Source organism: Biomphalaria glabrata, chromosome 3, assembly GCF_947242115.1.
Source record: "Biomphalaria glabrata chromosome 3, xgBioGlab47.1, whole genome shotgun sequence".
Taxonomy (NCBI): Eukaryota; Metazoa; Mollusca; class Gastropoda; family Planorbidae; genus Biomphalaria; species Biomphalaria glabrata.
The window spans coordinates 41,176,104-41,197,115 of NC_074713.1; the positions used below are offsets into that span (position 1 = coordinate 41,176,104).

The 21,012-nt window shown below is 37.7% G+C and overlaps 1 protein-coding gene across 1 annotated transcript in view; it reads left to right on the top strand.

Annotated features, from left to right (window-relative positions):
- Positions 1–2,373: 2,373 nt before the first annotated feature.
- Positions 2,374–21,012, top strand: part of LOC129925382 (protein stum homolog) — a 55,776-nt gene continuing 37,137 nt past the window's right edge. The window contains exon 1 of the mRNA XM_056025108.1: positions 2,374–2,684. The gene's annotated coding sequence lies outside the window, so the exon portion shown is untranslated. The remainder of the gene's footprint in view (positions 2,685–21,012) is intronic.

A 21,012-nucleotide genomic window follows, 5' to 3' on the forward strand; every position in this document is an offset into this window, starting at 1 on the left:
GACTGCATTTCATTGATATAACTTGAGAATAATAATAATTAACCAAAAGTTAATTAACAAATTTGTTTTTTTTTAATTTGATTGTTTTGTTTTATCAGCTATAAAAAATAATTGTTCAAAATTTCAACTTGATCCGAGTTTGGGTGTGGGAGCAATAACATGCACACACTTCGTACTAGACAGACAGAGTGAGTTGATTTAAGCTTTGTAAAAATGCTTTTCAATTGATCTGAATCTGTTCCATGGTCAGCAAGATATATTAACATTTTGTACTTTTTACTCCTTAAGACCGTCATTGGGTTACTTTGCCCATATTGGGTTACTTTGCCAACGTTGGGTTATTTGCCCTCATTGGTTTACTTTGCCCTAATTAGGTTACATTACTCACATTGGGTTATTTTGCCCACACTGGGTTACTTTGCCCTCATTGTGTAACTTTGTCCTCATTAGGTTACATTACTCACATTGGGTTATTTTGCCCACACTGATTTACTTTGCCCTCATTGGGTTACTTTGCCTAATTAGGTTACATTACTCACATTGGGTTATTTTGCCCACACTGATTTACTTTGCCCTCATTGGGTTACTTTGCCTAATTAGGTTACATTACTCACATTGGGTTATTTTGCCCACTCTGGGTTACTTTGCCATCATTGGGTTACTTTGCCCTCATTGTTTTTTTCCCTCATTGGGTTACTTTGCCAACATTGGGTTACATTGCCCACATTGAGTTACATTGCCCTATTGGGTTACTTTGCCAACATTGACTTACTTTGTCCACTTTGGCTTACTTTGCCCTCAGTGGGTTACTTTGTCTGAGTTTGCCCACATTGGGTTCTTTTGTCCTCATTAACTACATTGCCAACTAATGAACTTATTTGCTCACTTTTGGCAACAGGTATGGCTGTATAGAAAGTAGACAACTTTGGAATAACTTGTCAATAATTGGGTAGTTTGTTCGGTTTAGAATAATTCCATAAATAATAGAACATTTCATATTAATATAACATCCGATAGTAAGTGACTGTTTATTATTCCATATCCGATACTAGTCAAACATTCTATATCAATTTAACACGTGATTCAAAACGAATATTTGATATTAACATTTGATATTTGAAAGAACATTTCTATAAAGATCTGTGAATTTTTTTTCCCAAAGTACGAATCAAAGAATAAACTTTTTTTTAAAAACCATTTCGTCGTGCGACAGTTTCAAACCACAGCATAAGCTTTATTTTTAATGAGTTTACAACTCTGACACGCTGTTCATCTAACTTTTCCTTCCATTTGTTAAAAATTACTTTTCGCCTTCGAAAAAACAACAAACCCCAACACAATATGACCAATAGCCAACAGGGCTATAAACATGTCCATCAGCATTCGGAGACGAAGAGCTGGCAAGTGTCAATAGTATTAAATACCTTCGTGGCTACTCGGAGCTATCGTTTGAGATGAAGGAACCAAACCTGAACTACTGGCCACAGTCCAGAGCAGCTCTTGCAAAACTCAAAACAATCTGGGAAGACAAAGTCATAACCCTCCTCAATTAAATCAGGTCTATGAGCTCCTTGGTCATAACTTATCTTATATAATGCAGACGTTACTTAAAAAAAAGATGATAACGCGTCATGCCGACGATAGCCACATTCTTGTATGCTCAGGACTCGCAAAGACTTTCTCTTAGAGAACAGTACCAGGTAAAAGAAGAAGAGGCAGACAGAAAACTATTGGAAGACAACATTGAATGAGGTTCTAACTAAGGCTAAAGGCAGAGACGAATGGAGAAAGACGGTCGACAAATCATGTGTGCTGCTCCAACGGTTCAACAGATTAAGGAAATAGTGAAAGTGAAGGTGAAAGCATTGTATTCTAAATATAGGTCTCTGCATCAATTAGCCAAAATAGAGTGAGAATTTTGTCACAAATATGCAGTTGCAGACGTGAAACATCACAACAATGCCGTTTCAATTAAATTATTTACGGTATCAAACAAATTTATTTACCGTTTCAAACAAATGTTTACTTATCCGAGTCTCGAGAAAATATTCATCAGCCTAAATTTTGAAATTGAATTTCATAAAAAATTGTTGCTTCATCTATTCGAGAATGTAATTAATTTAAGTCTATTTACCAGGAGAATTTTACGTTGTTTTTTTTCTGGTGGGGTGGGGGATGCATAAAATAATGTATTTTTAACCTCAGAATTTTAGAAATAAAAAATAATAGAGACTAGCTAGATCTACATCTATAGCAAAAAAAAAACAACTTTTTTTTCGTCGTTCTTTGACAACTTTGAAGCCTGCGGGCTACCGTAATTACCTGCCTGCCCCCCCCCCCGCCCCTCTTTCTAAGGCTGAGCAAAGAATTTAGAGTAGAACTCTCAGACCCAGCTTCATTGTGCTCATTCGGCTCTCGCATATCCTCTAAACCAGAAATGATAAGAGAGGAGAGAGAGAGGGAGAGAGACAGAGCGAGACTGATTGAGTAAAGCACATTTGTTTCAAACGTGTTTTTCATTTGTGTTGGAATTTCATTCAGTTCGTACGTCAAAGAAGGTGTCGGTCTGTCGGAGCAAGGATTCTGTGTTCTGTTTTTTCTCTCGGTATTCTACGAACTCCCTTGGCGCATTCCAATGACCTCGCTCTTGTTTACATCCCCTGTGTAGGAACTCAATGTTGTCGGTAAGTTTTGTTTTTTTCCTTTTTCCCCCCTCTCGCTGCACAGATGATAGGAATCGTTTGAAATCGATATCGAAATGATGGAAGGGAGGGGCTAGGGTCGCATGGTGGACTGTAGATAAACAGCTAGCTAAACATTTTGAAAAAAAAAAGGGGGGTGGGCGAACAACAAAGAAGGCATTCCTCGACGTAATTACTTTGAAATTCTTAACTTGCTGATCTAACTAAGCCATTTTGTTTTTATTTTAGTTAGTCTGTGTACCTGGGCTTTGGACTTTGTAAGAAGAAATTTAATATAGAGGAAGAAAAAAATATTGGCCTATATATTTTTAGCATTTAGAGTTTGGTCCTCACAATAGACACAGGCTACTATAAGTCTGGACACAAGGATAGTTACACGTCTGAATAAGAGGATGTTTACGTGTGGATACATGGATGTTAACGTGTGGATATATGGATGTGAAGTTTTGCTAAGCGGAAGCTTATAAAGATAGGTCTTAAATAGATAAGAGTATGTTTAATATGATGAGTGTGGATATGTGGATGTTCAGAGCCCTAATGATAATTCAGGATAAGTGGATACTTATGATGAGAGGTCTGGATAAGTGGATGTGGATGATTAGGCCTACTATGATAAGCCTGGATAGGTGCATGTTTTACAATGATATATCTGGATCAGTGGATGTTTACTATTTTACGTCTGGGTGTTTACTAACAAAATGTTGTGATCTGTGTTGCTATAGTAACAGCTTAGCCGTTTCCTCGCAACATAACGTAACATTCCTCCATGACAATTAAGCCTGACCTCTCCCTTATCTAACAGGTTTCCGAGCTGAGCTTTTCTTGTTCAAATGCCATCGTCTGCTGTGTCTTGAAGAGGGAGTCGTCTGCCCTTAGCTCGAGTCAGGCCGTTGGTTAGGAGAGATAAAGGGGCGTGCGGCAGTGATAGTTCGGAATGTTTTTTATCTGTACAAGAAAAGTAAAGAGGAAAAGTTACGTATTGGTACTAGGAGTACTTTGACTTGGGGTACTTTGACTTGGAGTACTTTGACTTGGAGTACTTTGACTTGGAGTACTTTAAGGCAGAGATGCCCAACTACGACCCGGTGCTATCCAGCCCATTCAAACTTTTGCCTTCTGTGACCAATGAAGCCTCATAGGTTCGGTCACATTGCCACGACGATTTTTCATTAGCGGCGATACGCTCTTGGCAATCGGGAAGGAAAACGATCAAACCCTCAGTTCAAAATAAATGTTGGGTATGAAAGGTTGACGGGATGTTGACTTTATGACCTGTCTGAGACTTAGTTTTTGTTTGGTGACATGTTCTCTGTCCCTGACCCGGGCCTGCTTCTCAGTCCACGTTTGTACCAGCATTAGGTACAATCCCCGAGGCGTCTTTTAGAATTCGCCGGTCCTTGGAGTGACCATTTGAGCCGCCAGGAGCAATCCTGACCCCTAGGAGACGACACTGACATATCTAGAGGACGCATGCCGACACTTAAAGCATCCAATACTGTTGGCATCTAGAAACGAGACCTACAAAATTCGGCATTTAACATAGAATATATTATTTAAGCAAACACATGAGGACGACCTCGGGCCTTAAACGCTGGGCCCCATCTAGTTTCCTAGGCGGCCGCTCACTGGCCCCCCCCCCCATATATCTCTTCCAGTGGTGAGAGGCGGCGCATATGTTAAGAGCCTGCCTATCTTTACAATGTTAAACCAGGACGTGATCATCAGTATGTATAAGGTAACCAAACCAAATTAACACCGTGAAGAGGTCAAGGACTCAATGACACTAATAATAGAGCCGACTCCACTTCCTCTTTTCCCAGAATCCTCTTCAAGTCATGAAAGACTTTTTGGGACACTTTTCATGGAGTTCCTTCAAAAGAAACACATTTGTTATTTCATTTCCGGCATATCACTGGCCAGCACTCAGCCCCCCATTAGTAATGAGAACCAAGTTAATAATTTACAATAGAGTAGAGACCTAAATGGAATACTTGGAGACAGGTTGATTCCAAGCTTTTCTTATATTTTTACTCTAAGTTCCTTTTTTTTCCCCCAACGTTTTCGATTCCACCGATCCATTTACTGCGCATGCACGCGCGCACATACCCCCACAGACACACACACACAGTCCTAGGTAGATGTCATAGCGAGTGAGAGATGTAAAACACCCAGCAGTGCTCTGTATTGGCCTAATTGAAGCTACAGTCAAGCTAGAGTATATTTCTCTTGGCATTAAATGGGGCCAATTTCGCAGCCAGTACAGGAGACAGTTCTCTGGGTAGTCGCTCTGATGCTGTTCACGCGTTACAAGAGCTGTGTTCACAGGGAATTCCATAGTGCTTCTACGTAACGGACCCTACAGAGCCTACACAGTCCTACACTGATATGTGCCAATAAGGTTTTCAATGGGCCCTTGTTTTAAATGGGCACTCCGTATACATGTGCACAAGTTTTTTACAAAGCTTAAATCAACTCACTCTGTCTGTCTGGCTGAAAGTTTGTACACGTTATTTCTCCGACACCCAATCTCGGATCACAAGAATCAATAAAAACATAATTAACTAATTAGTTAATTAACTATTGGTAATAAATTACAATGTTTGGTATCTCAAACAAGGGAAAGAAAAGTACTTGACCGAAGCAAACAAAGGAAAGAAATAGTACTTGACTGAAGCTGTAGTATAAGCTGAATTAGTCCCCTTTATATTAGGCTGCCGTCTCAGGCTTAGTGAACACAAACATGAACTAGAAACAATGGATACCTATACAATCTACCACGTTCATAGACTCTTCGCCAGTAGAGTGGTTACCATGTTGGCTTGAGAAGGCTAAGAAAGCTTTAGCTCACAAGTTCGAATTCATGTCGTTCCCTTTTTAAAAAATTTATTTGTATAAATATTATTTCAAATTTAATTACATGACTGATCCAAACTAATTGATACATGTACGCTTAATTTAAGCTTTGTTTTTTTTTTAAAAGTCTTTTTAAAAGTTCTAAATGTTTGAAGTGCGGATGTTCTTTGGATAAATAGCACCCATTACAGTTAATCTTATTTATTTTTCTAGTTTGAACTAGGGCTCTATAAGGTCGATAATGCATTGAGCATTTTTTTAAGAACTCTATTCTTTGGCTTGACCTGATTCAAACATGTATATTCTATCTTACGTCAGACTAGGGGGGTGGGTGAGTTAACAGTATGAGAATCACTGCAGGGGACTATAATTAAATGATTGGATCTTACAGAAGTCTAAGTTGTCATGAGATAAATCTTTGTTATTGTAGAATCTTTTCTCAAGCATTTTGGGATTTCCCGATGTCTAGAGCAGGCTCTATGGACTCTACGTCATAATCAGTCGCGTAACCAAGGAAATAAACGTCATTATACAAGCAACATATAAATAGTACTTAAAAAAATATAAGTTTATCTAATGGGAAAAACTCCACATATAAAACTATGTCTTTCAGTAATGTAGAAGTTATTTACCTGTTTCGATATCAAACAAAATAATTAGTTACCAATTTATTAATTGACTAATTGGTTGATTCTCTAATTGATTCATGTTTTGTTTGGAACAATCAATAATGGTTTAAAGTTTCAACCTCATCTGAGAATCATAGAAATAAATTGTACTATAACTGAAGGGGACAAAACCTGACATATTTAACTATATCTGTGACTACTGAAGGAATGATTTCCATTGTTAGTATCAAACAAAATAATTAATAACAAGTAATTAATTGACTAATTTTTTAAAAATTTTTAGCTGCCCCCGAAAGGGGAAAAGACTTTATTAGTTTGTGTGGTCTGTATGTCCATCCGTCCGTTCGTCCAGTTTAGATAACATAAACTAGAAGAGAAAATGAAAATCGGACATGATATTTTACATCATTCAAAGCTCTGATGCAACGGCTACTTTTTTCTTTTCCGAAAGTGAACCATTTAATTAAAAAAAAAAATCATCTATGATGCAAGCAGATTTTTCCAAAAATACACCACTTCTATATGAAAAACTTCAGTGGAGGTAAGTTTTTTTTAAAAGTCACAGGCTTCATTCACAGACTCGCTCGCGCATTGGTACAAAAATTGCATCTAAAGTCACTAAGGCAAAAGTATCAATGTATTGTTATAAAATATATTTTTCATTTATTAACTAACTCATGGAATGAAATACTAATTGAAATGTTGTTTTTAACTTCGCTGTAGTTGTAAGTTTAAAAAAAAAACGAACTACTTTTATAGCACTCATTATACACTTGACAGTCTAAATAAAACTAAATAGAGCCCAGATCTAGATATATTATAAATGTATTAATAATTTAAATTTTAATTTGTACACAATTTTCATTATTAAAGCAATAGCTTATCTTCTGACAGCTTAGGGGCGCAGATTTATTTATTATGTAAACAGTAGTATCACATTAGGTATGATCAAGAAGTGAATCGGATGCGAACAGTATAGATCTAGTAGCATACACCATTTAACCATTACCCGGTAGGGCCTACCACTATTCCTGATCATAACATTGGCCTAGGTCTAGTAATTTTAAGATTAAACGTGTAAAGTCATACCAATTCTAGTCTAGATCTAGATTCTATATTAAGATTCTATATCTAGATCTAGTTCTAGATTGTAGTTTAAAAAGCACTTTTGTACGATAAAAATTTATTTTAAAAGATTGAAAATTTAAAAGAGAAAATTAATTTTATTTTATTATTACTATTTTAGTGCCCAATGATTTTTAAATGTTATTACTTTCCACGATCAAAACAAGACTATGGCTTGGATATTCCTGGTCCAATGGTGAATTCGATGGGGGCCGCCTCTGAGTTTGTGTACTCTCTTTGAAATCTTGTTTAAAATTTATTCATGTATTGTCTATGCCAATGAATAATTGTGCAAAGTTTCAACTTTTTTTTTTCCAGAATGGGAATGGGAGAAGTAACGTGTTTAAACTATTTACCAGACAGACAGAGGGAATTGATATTAAGCTTTGTACAAATATTTATTCTTCACAACGTGGCTAAGGGGTGGGGTGGAGAAAGGGCTAAGAATAATAAATCAACAAAGAATGTAGATGGGTGATTGCCCTTTAAGTCTTAATGGAAACAATGTTATAAAATTTGATTATGGTATCTTTAAAAAGTATTTTAAGATAGTCTTTCTGTGTGGTGAGATCGTGACTTGACAATTATGACCTGGGTACGCGAAGGGCAGTCGAAGCAGGCATGGCTTGATTGGAATCTTTGCGCTGCCATCTTTTTAGGGACTCCGTGGGGCATCATGAATCTAACTTCTCCTTTGAAATTTAAAATATCGGATAAATGTTCACGATAATCATTGAAATATCTGTAACTGTATGGTGGTTTCTGAGTCTAATGACTTAGATTTTAAGTTCCTGTACAGTGTATATGCTATGAAATGTGGAATGTCCTTTTCGGTAACTACATGTACTGGTACATACAGATACAAACAGGATGACTTGATGAGGCTTTTGTTACATTTGATCTAAGGCAGGGGGTCGCATGTAGACATTGTATAGACAACTCTTGATACCACATGTAGACATGACATAGGCAAACCTTTAAACCATATGTAGACATGACATAGGCAAACCTTTAAACCATATGTAGACATGACATAGGCAAACCTTTAAACCATATGTAGACATGACATAGGCAAACCTTTAAACCATATGTAGACATGACATAGGCTAACCTTCAAACCATATGTAGACATGACATAGGCTAACCTTTAAACCATATGTAGACATGACATAGGCTAACCTTTAAACCATATGTAGACATGACATAGGTGAACCTTGATACTACATGTGGACATGGCGTAGGTAAACCTTAAAACCACATGTAGACATTGTATAGCCAAACCTTTAAACCACATGTTGACATGACATAGTTAAAACGTTATACCACATGTAGATATTGTATAGATAGACCTTTATACCAGAAGTAGACATTTTATAGTCAAACCTTGATACCACATGTAGACATTGTATAGACAAATCTTGATACCACATGTAAACATTGTATAGACAACTCTTGATACCACATGTAGACATTGTATAGACAAATCTTAATAGCACATGTAGACATTGTATAGACAAATCTTGATACCACATGTAGACATTATATAGACAACTCTTGATACCACATGTAGACATTGTATAGACAACTCTTGATACCACATGTAGACATTATATAGACAACTCTTGATACCACATGTAGACATTGTATAGACAACTCTTGATACCACATGTAGACATTATATAGACAAATCTTGATACCACATGTAGACATTGTATAGACAACTCTTGATACCACATGTAGACATTATATAGACAACTCTTGATACCACATGTAGACACTGTATAGACAACACTTGATACCACATGTAGACATTATATAGACAACTCTTGATACCACATGTAGACACTGTATAGACAACTCTTGATACCACATGTAGACATTATATAGACAACTCTTGATACCACATGTAGACATTGTATAGACAAATCTTTAAACCATATGTAGACATTGTATAAACAACTCTTGATACCACATGTAGACATTATATAGACAAATCTTTAAACCACATGTAGACATTGTATAGACAAATCTTTAAACCACATGTAGACATTGTAGAGACAAATCTTTAAACCACATGTAGACATTGTATAGACAAATCTTTAAACCACATTTAGACACTGTATAGACAACTCTTGATACCACATGTAGACATTATATAGACAACTCTTGATACCACATGTAGACATTGTATAGACAAATCTTTAAACCACATGTAGACACTGTATAGACAACTCTTGATACCACATGTAGACATTATATAGACAACTCTTGATACCACATGTAGACATTATATAGACAACTCTTGATACCACATGTAGACATTGTATAGACAACTCTTGATACCACATGTAGACATTATATAGACAACTCTTGATACCACATGTAGACATTGTATAGACAAATCTTTAAACCATATGTAGACATTGTATAGACAAATCTTTAAACCACATGTAGACACTGTATAGACAACTCTTGATACCACATGTAGACATTATATAGACAACTCTTGATACCACATGTAGACATTGTATAGACAACTCTTGATACCACATGTAGACATTATATAGACAAATCTTTAAACCACATGTAGACATTGTATAGACAAATCTTTAAACCACATGTAGACATTGTATAGACAACTCTTGATACCACATGTAGACATTATATAGACAAATCTTTAAACCACAAGTAGACATTGTATAGACAACTCTTGATACCACATGTAGACATTGTATGTTCGAACCTTGAGTTTTGTCATAAAGTTGTGTTGTAATGTTTTGCGAACACCTTCACTTGTTGCTTGTTGACAGATAGGTTATAGCCGACTATTACCTACAACTTCAGGAAATAAAAGAAGTGTGTATCAGGTAGACTCACCTTACACACACAGGCACGCAACTACCCAGCCACCTTGAACTGACTTTAAGCTTTGAATTAAACTCTTGAAGTCAATTTCCGAGTACAATGTAGTTTTCTGTACGTGTGTTTGTGTGGGTGTTTAGTGTTGTGAGTGTGTGTGTGTGTGGGGGGGGGGTGTTTAGTGTTGTGAGTGTGTGTGTGTGTGTGTGTTGTGAGTAGGTCAGGGTGGTACCTGCTAAGGGAGATGATTCACGCATCGCATTGATAGTAACAGCCTCTGGTTTAATTATCTCTTCAATTACCTCACGCGCTGAGTTAAAAAACAAACAAATAAACAAACAAAAAACCAGAGCAAAACACGATCTTTAAACTGGTACTGTCAACTTGTTTGTTTTTTTTTTGTTTTGTTTTGCTCTCTGTAAAGTTATGAAAACTAATTTGTCTAGTCCAAACAAACATTTGACAACTTCTGTACCTGTAGTATTTATTTATTTATATTGCTATTACTACATACTCATACTTTAGTTATTTAGATACATTCCAGCAATTTGCATTAAATACTTACATATTATATAAATACTTACATGGCTAATTAGTTCATCTAAGCCTAGCGAACTGTTAACACATTGTATCTACACGTGTACATAGAGCCTAGGTCTACAATTATTATACTTCGCAATCTTTTTTTTCTTCTACCAACACCTATGTCCCCCCACCCCACCACCTAACCCTTACCCTAATCCCTTTTTACCTTAGCATATATATATATATGTCATTCAACATAAAATGAATTATGTTATTATTTTGTATTAAAAGTAAATAAAATAAATGAGAAATGATCAAGCTCTCATCCAAATCACAAGAAAGATGATGCCTATTATAAGCTATCTCGACAAGACCAACGTCTAATCTTTCGACTCAGGACCGGACACAACGGAATGCGACAACACATGTACCGGAAGCTCAAAATTGGAACCAGTGAAATCTACTCATGTGGAGTATCACCAGAGAATGCCGACCACGTCCTCCAAAACTGCTCTCTTTACCAAGAGGCCCGTATAAGACACTGGCCCCAAAACACCCCCAATAGAAAGAAAACTATATGGAGAGCTCTCTGATTTGGAAACCACTGCGCAGTTCATCTCATGTATTGGTCTAGTCTTCTGAACGCTCCAACAGTTCATCTCATGTATTGGTCTAGTCATCTGAACACTCCAACAGTTCATCTCATGTATTGGTCTAGTCTTCTGAACGCTCCAACAGTTCATCTCATGTATTGGTCTAGTCTTCTGAACGCTCCAACAGTTCATCTCATGTATTGGTCTAGTCATCTGAACACTCCAACAGTTCATCTCATGTATTGGTCTAGTCTTCTGAACGCTCCAACAGTTCATCTCATGTATTGGTCTAGTCATTTGAACACTCCAACAGTTCATCTCATGTATTGGTCTAGTCATTTGAACACTCCAACAGTTCATCTCATGTATTGGTCTAGTCATCTGAACACTCCAACAGTTCATCTCATGTATTGGTCTAGTCATTTGAACACTCCAACAGTTCATCTCATGTATTGGTCTAGTCATCTGAACACTCAAACATAACAATGAGAACGAAGAAGAAGAAGAAGAAAAGATCGCCCCTCTCCATTTTCCTATTTAAGAAAAAAAAATGGGGGGGGGGCAAAGATACCAACAATATAAGATTAATTAATTATAATCTTGGGAAAAAAAAGTAAGAGAAAAAGTAAAGCAAGCGATCTGGAGAAATGTGAGGAAGATATAATGGAGCCTAAAAAAAAAGTAAGAAAATGAAAATGTGAAGAGGTTTAGAACGAACTCGACCACATACACAACGACCAAGACCACATACACAACGACCAAGACCACATACACAACGACCAAGACCACATACACAACGACCAAGACCACAAACACAACGACCAAGACCACATACACAACGACCAAGAACGACCAAGACCACATACACAACGACCAAGACCACATACACAACGACCAAGACCACATACACAACGTCCAAGACCACTTACACAACGACCAAGACCACATACACAACTACCAAGACCACATACACAACGACCAAGACCACATACACAACGACCAAGACCACATACACAACGACACAGACCACATACACAACGACCAAGACCACATACACAACGACCAAGACCACATACACAACGACCAAGACCACATACACAACGACCAAGACCACATACACAACGACCAAGACCACATACACAACGGCACAGACCACATACACAACGGCACAGACCACATACACAACGACCAAGACCACATACACAACGACCAAGACCACATACACAACGACCAAGACCACATACACATCGACCAAGACCACATACACAACGACCAAGACCACATACACAACGACACAGACCACATACACAACGACCAAGGCCACATACACAACGACCAAGGCCACATACACAACGGCACAGACCACATACACAACGACCAAGGCCACATACACAACGACCAAGACCACATACACAACGACCAAGACCACATACACAACGACCAAGACCACATACACAACGACCAAGACCACATACACAACGACACAGACCACATACACAACGACCAAGACCACATACACAACGACCAAGGCCACATACACAACGACCAAGACCACATACACAACGACCAAGACCACATACACAACGACACAGACCACATACACAACGACCAAGACCACATACACAACGACCAAGACCACATACACAACGGCACAGACCACATACACATCGACCAAGACCACATACACAACGACACAGACCACATACACAACGACCAAGACCACATACACAACGACCAAGACCACAAACACAGCGACCAAGACCACATACACAACGACCAAGACCACATACACAACTACCAAGACCACATACACAACGACCAAGACCACATACACAACGACCAAGAACGACCAAGACCACATACACAACGACCAAGACCACATACACAACGACCAAGACCACATACACAACGTCCAAGACCACTTACACAACGACCAAGACCACATACACAACTACCAAGACCACATACACAACGACCAAGACCACATACACAACGACCAAGACCACATACACAACGACCAAGACCACATACACAACTACCAAGACCACATACACAACGACCAAGACCACATACACAACGACCAAGACCACATACACAACGTCCAAGACCACTTACACAACGACCAAGACCACATACACAACTACCAAGACCACATACACAACGACGAAGACCACATACACAACGACCAAGACCACATACACAACGACCAAGACCACATACACAACTACCAAGACCACATACACAACTACCAAGACCACATACACAACGGCCAAGACCACATACACAACGACCAAGACCACATACACAACGACCAAGACCACATACACAACGGCACAGACTACATACACAACGGCACAGACCACATACACAACGGCACAGACCACATACACAACGACCAAGACCACATACACAACTACCAAGACCACATACACAACGACCAAGACCACATACACAACGACCAAGACCACATACACAACGTCCAAGACCACTTACACAACGACCAAGACCACATACACAACTACCAAGACCACATACACAACGACGAAGACCACATACACAACGACCAAGACCACATACACAACGACCAAGACCACATACACAACTACCAAGACCACATACACAACTACCAAGACCACATACACAACGGCCAAGACCACATACACAACGACCAAGACCACATACACAACGACCAAGACCACATACACAACGGCACAGACTACATACACAACGGCACAGACCACATACACAACGGCACAGACCACATACACAACGACCAAGACCACATACACAACTACCAAGACCACATACACAACGGCACAGACCACATACACAACGGCACAGACCACATACACAACGACCAAGACCACATACACAACGACCAAGACCACATACACAACGACCAAGACACTACAACAAAAGATCACGTGGTCCACTACAAAGTTAGACATTAGAATCTGCAGTGTTTAAAATACGCACACATTATACAATGCTTTCCAACAAGACATTTCTTAACAATACTTTTGTATACACCGGATACACCAACAATGTTGCTTTGAATTCGTTGGCTTCCATGTATGAAAATACCTCATGCAATATATTATAATAAGTCTCTGTTAAAACTAGTATTTTTATGTTGGTCTTATGTCTTAGAGGCTGTCCCTTATACACAGATATACATTTATAAATTAAAATGATCTACTGTTTATAATATACATTACTTATTATAAGATATATGGAAGTCGAACGTAAATTTTGGACATTTTGCGAGACCCTCTGATCCTCAGCTGTTTTGATCCCTTAGGGAACGAGAGTGGGTCCTATTTAGTCGGTTGCTTTGCACGTTAGAACTGAGTAGTGAACATTTGTATATTGTTATTCTAATATCTATTCTAATATATAACCGTATGGAATTATCGGCATTCTTCTCATGTCGCCGTGTTGCCCTGTCGATGGCTTGGATTGTAATTAGAGAATAGAGAATCATTTCTCTGTTTGTGAATCGCGTGATCTGAAAGTTGCGGTATTGTTGTTCATTATTATTGTTATGATATAATTTATATTACAAATTTCATTGTTATTACTTTTAATTTATTTTCATCTTGATTATGTGTAGATTGTTATCCACCTATCTATATAGTTCTCTTCATGGCTCAACAGTTTGGACAAGACGTAAAGGAAAGATCTCTCTTTTATTTCTAAAAGTCGGACTAGAGTTACCCTACGAAAAAAAAAGAGGAGGGGGGGGGGAAGAACAAGTAGTATTAACCCGTCACAAAATAGCAGGGCCGGACTTAACCGTTGTGAACAGGAAGTCATGGAAAGATCAATCTTTTTTATTTCTACCCCACGTAGTTTAAGCGGTGAAAAAAAAACTGGGGGGGGGGGGGGAGGAGAACAAGTATTCTACTCTGTATTCACCCGTCATTAAATAGCAGGGCCGGACTTAACCATTGTGGAGCCGTATGCGAAACGGAATTCGCGGGGGCCCAGTTTGGGTAGGGATACGGATTATAAGTGAAAAATAAGAGTTTATATTAGAAAATGCATTCGTTTTTGCATTTTATTCATTCTTTGCTACGTACAGAACTACCTTACGAGCCTTGCTTGTAGCGATGTCATACAGTATATCATAAAAATTCTATTTCCTACACATGTAACGCTCAATAGCAAGAATTACCAAATGCGGCGCGAGAAGCTTCTTTCACCAGATTCAAAATGTCGTTTTTTTATCGCACATAGGATTGTCGTTTTCCATATTGAATGACACCCCAAAATGACAATTTTCGTCTATATATTACAGGAGATTTGAGGAGATTTGTATGACGTTTCTAAAGATTTTAATAATTTCCGGATATTTCCAGGACTTTTTCGTATATTTTGCAATATCAGAGATTTCCAGAAGCTCTTGGTAAATCTACAGGATTTCGCGGGAAATATGTTATAAGTTATAACATGGTTTAATTTAATAATTTATACACCTAGATTAAGCGCGGGTCCTATGAAAGTGCGGGCCCACTGCGGTCGCATAGGTTGCAGTGGCCTAAGGACGGCCCTGCAAAATAGCGGCGTATGTTACGCCGCCGGTCGATTAGTTATTTATAATTATGATTGCCTTTGTGGCACTTGTGCTTTGTTGTAAAACAAATAAAACTGTTTAATTGCTTGCAACTTAACCTTCGTACTTGTAATTTTATGAAAAACAATGATTAATCTTGTGACGTCAAACTCATTGATCAGAGAGTGTTCCTGATTAAACATCACGGCAACATGGTGCTGATGGCTGGTGGGTGTCCCATTTATCTCTTACGCGATGAGTCGCTTCATGGTCTGCATCACGTGTTCAGGTCTGCTCTGGTTCATTTAGTTTAGAATCAGAGAATTCATTGATCAGGCGCACGAGAATGTGATAAAAAAAAACTGGGCATAAAAAAAAAACACGCCAATGGGGCCGAGGTGGTTGAGTGGTTAAGCGCTTGGCTTCCGAACCTGGGGGTCCTGGGTTCGAATCCTGGGCTTTTTAATTTCGGCGTCTTTGGGTGTCTCTGAGTAAACGCAGCTCTAATGGCTTCCTTACATTAGTTGGGGAGAAAGTAAAAGGCGGTTGGTCGTTGTGCTGGCCACATGACAACCTCGTCAACTGTAGGCCACAGACACATATGACCTTTACATCATCTGCCCTATAGACCACAAAGTCTGAAAGGGGAACTTTACTTTGTCTTTTAATTTATAACACGGCAATGTAAAAAAAAAATTAATAACTGAATGATATTTTCCCACATACCCATCTAGCCGACGCAGCAGCCACAATATTGAAGTTGGCCGGTAACTAGATCTAGATATTTGGATCGAACAAATGAAAAACTCTTTTAGCTTGCCAATAAGGTCTTGAAAGAAAATCTTTAATGGATGTGTAGCGGTTTTGTTGGGGATATGTAGTGCTCTGTAGAGGGTGTGTAGTGGTTCTAAAATAATATTATTGATGGTAATCTTTGTTTTCTGTGAGGAAATTTATCTTACAATTGTGCATTACACATAACAATGCATTATAGGAGCGAACCATAGCACACAAAATATATGTTCAAATCCCAGTTTCTCTGAAACATTCCTTTAGAAGTGAACAACAGAAAGTAGAACTTGTCTCCTTCTTCCTTTCCATTTTTTTTATGATAAAAGAGTTCAGATCAGTAATCCTATATCTGAGATGAATCGCGCAGAGGTTTACAGATCAAGAAGTTCTCCATATAGTTTTTATTCTATGGGAGGGTTTTAGGTCCAGAGTCTTGTTGGGGCCTCTTGATAAAGTGTGCAGCTTTGAAGGACATGATCAGCATTCTCTAGGGATGCTCTGCCATGACTAGTTTCGGATAGTTTCGGATAGTTATATATGTACTGTCACAATGCATGTATCTGTTTTGTGATTGATGTCTTATATCTTCACTCTGATGGTCAAATATTAACACATTGACCTGGAAGTTTTTTATTCTTAATTTTTTTTTTATAGATTTCTTAACAATATTTTGTTTTGTTCTGGACTATGTGTCTAAGTTTGTTGACCTTACCAACAGCATTTAGGATTTTAGTAAGTGTGTAGTGGTTCTGTAGTAAGTATGTAGTGGTTCTGTAGTAAGTGTGTAGTGATTCTGTAGTAAGTGTGTAGTGGTTCTGTAGTAAGTGTGTAGTGGTTCTGTAGTAAGTGTGTAGTGGTTCTGTAGTAAGTGTGTAGTGGTTCTGTAGTAAGTGTGTAGTGGTTCTGTAGTAAGTGTGTAGTGGTTCTGTAGTAAGTGTGTAGTGGTTCTGTAGTAAGTATGTAGTGGTTCTGTAGTAAGTGTAGTGGTTCTGTAGTAAGTGTGTAGTGGTTCTGTAGTAAGTGTAGTGGTTCTGTAGTAAGTGTGTAGTGGTTCTGTAGTAAGTGTGTAGTGGTTCTGTAGTAAGTGTGTAGTGATTCTGTAGTAAGTGTGTAGTGGTTCTGTAGTAAGTGTGTAGTGGTTCTGTAGTAAGTATGTAGTGGTTCTGTAGTAAGTGTAGTGGTTCTGTAGTAAGTGTGTAGTGGTTCCATAGTAAGTGTGTAGTGGTTCTGTAGTAAGTGGGTAGTGGTTCCATAGTAAGTGTGTAGTGGTTCTGTAGTAAGTGGGTAGTGGTTCTGTAGTAAATGTGTAGTGGTTCTGTAGTAAGTGTGTAGTGGTTCCGTAGTAAGTGTGCACGATGTCCCAATGTTCTTTCATAGCTTGTAAATGATACACAGTTATCCCACTGGCTTTCTTGACAATTGTATTTAGCCCCCCCCCTTTTTTTTTAAAGCGCATTTGAAATTCATTCAGTTGCCTAAGAGTATCAGACAGTGACCAGCGCCAATGTTTTAGTCTGAGAATGCTTTTTCTCCTAGGTGTGAATTGTTTCCAGATCAGGGAGAGAATAAACAAAACACATCCTTGCTCCTGTTTCTCTTAGTTGATTTGATTTTGTACAAAGCTTATATCAATTCTGTCTGTCTGGTACAAAGTTTGAGCACGTCATTCTTCCTACATCCATTCACGGATCAATATGAACCTTAGTACCATTATTTAGTTTACCTAATAAAACATGAATCAACACAAAAATAAAACTAACCAATTAGTCAATTTATAACTGGCAATTAATTATTATCTTTGATATTAAAAATGGCTAAATATGTGGGGGTTTGTCTCTTTTGATAATTGTACACGTTACTTTTCCCAAAGGCATTGTCGGATCAAGTTGAAACTTGATAGTATTATTTATTGAACCTAAAAAAAAATGAAAAAAAAAATTAAAATAAATTAAACAAATATGCAATTAATTACTGGCAATTAGGTATTTTGTTTGATATCGAAAAAGGGAAATAAATTCTACATTATTGAGAGAAGTAGCTGTAATTGTGGAGTTCTTCTCCTTGGATAAGCCTTTTTTAAAATAAGTATTTTTATATTTTACTTGTTTCCCGACTCTACTAGACCTAGGGGTCAAATGTCAAACTTAAATATGACTTCAAGGGCAAAGAATTTGTTGATTACGACGAAGTTGAATTTATTGAATGCAGACACAAATACATAAAATGTAGTCAGGGCCGGATTTAAGGGAGTGCTGGCTGGGCTACTGACTGGGGGACTCCACAAGAGATGGACCCTTACAATAGAGATACAACAAAATATCCGAATTTTGACGAGTCAGAAACTTCTGTTTTTTTTTATTACCCACAATTCTTTTTATTTATGATTGGCAATACTCTCGTGTCCGTCAGTTTCATCCTCGTAATAAACAAATGAAGCTCCGGATTTACGACATTTTCGTCAATCCAGCGCCTTATCCTCCACAAACTCAAAAATTGTCTTTTTTTTTCTTTCTAAAATATCCTTATTATATAATTATTTTTTTTTAAAGAAGGAGAATGAGATTTTTTTTACAAGTACCCAATTTATTTTCTTCTAAAATATGCATTTACATTTTTGTTAAAAGAAGGAGAATGTGGTTATACTTACAAGTACACAATTTCTTCTAAAATATTGCTTGCTTGTAGATGTACGTATTATTGTTAATGAGTGAATTTTGATTGAAGCTTTCGAAACAAAGTGTATGGGCCTCCACTGGCACACTATCCGGTTCTGAATGTTGGGCATCCACGTATTGGTAAAGTCTTTCAAGCACCAAGAGTATGGCATCCTGGCCATTGCTGCTGAGTTTTAAACCAGTGGGAAATCGATAGCAGATTAGCAATTGTCAACAAGGGCGGACTGTCCACATGGGCAGACTGTGCCAAATGGGCAGACAGTCCACATGGGTATATGGGTAAATGCCCGTTGGACAGGTATATAATTCTAAATGCATCGGTGGCCCAACGTCGAATGGACCGCTTGCAATTGCTGTAAAATCCTTTATACACTATTTTTTACAAAGCTTATATCAACTCTGTCTGGTAAAAAGGTTGAAACAATTTCTTTCTGCCACACCCATTCTCGGATCAAATTGAAACTTTGCACAATTATTCATTGGTGTTAACAATAGTACTAAAATGAATTATCAAAATAAAAATTAACAAATTAGTCAATCAATAACTCGTTATTAATTATTTCGTTTGAGACCAATAAAGTCAATTTATCGTTCAGTTTTCAGAGATATAGTTTAATAAGTCGGGTTTTGCCCCATTAAATAATTGTACACGTTTCTCGAATCAAGTTGAAACTTTAAATAATAATTCATTGTGCCTTACAAAACATTAATCAATTAAACAAATTCATTAATTAGTCACATAATTATTGGAAATTAATTATTTTGTTTGACATCGAAAAAAGGAAATAGCTTCTACATTCTTGAGTGACATGGTTGAAACTGCGGAGTTCTGCCCCTTAGAGTTTAAAATTTTAAAAATATTTTGCTTGTTATTTTGCCTCTAAAGAGCCCCATAGAATGTTGCGATTGGCCATCTCGTTACATGTTGGAAGAGATCTTTAACAGATGAATTTAATTTACAATTTAATACTAGTCAAACAGATTTTCCGTTATTATGTAATAGCCTAAAACTTGAGACAATGAAATGAAACCATGAAAGATGTCGCTTAAAGACATGACTTTAACAATTCTAAATCCTTATAACTGGTCAGTCTCAATCCTCTCTCTACACATAAGCGATGAAGAGACAACTTGTGGTCTATATTCCGTGAAGTCAGTGTTTCCCAAACTGTGTTCCGCGGAACCCTAGTGCTCCTCGAGGTCTGAATAGGTGTTCCATAAACTACTGAAATAATGGACCTCATTCACTAATCGTAAACAAACAACATTTAGCCACGTGATAATAGTGATAAAACAATGAAAATTATGTATCACGTGACAGCCTTTATGGATTGCGTAATTTGTAAAGAAAATATAGAGAACCACGTGGCCAAATGTTATTTGTTTACGATTGATGAATGAGGTCCATTAACTAGTAAGCCACCACGTGAATGAATGTCTCTAAACAATAAACACAGTTTTATGCTAATACTCAGAATGTGCGAAGTGTTCTGGTAGGGAAAAAGTTTGTGGAAAACTGCGTTAGTTCCTAGAGAATTCGCGGCAGTGTGAACATACTTTAGCATTAAAAAGTATAGGTCGTGTGGGGGTAATGCCTGGGTCGATATCGATACCCAGTCAGCCAGTGGTTGTCAAGACGGTATAGCAATGAGGTGAAAATTGTTGCGATAATCTCTTTTAATGTTGGAAGTGGAAGTATGAATT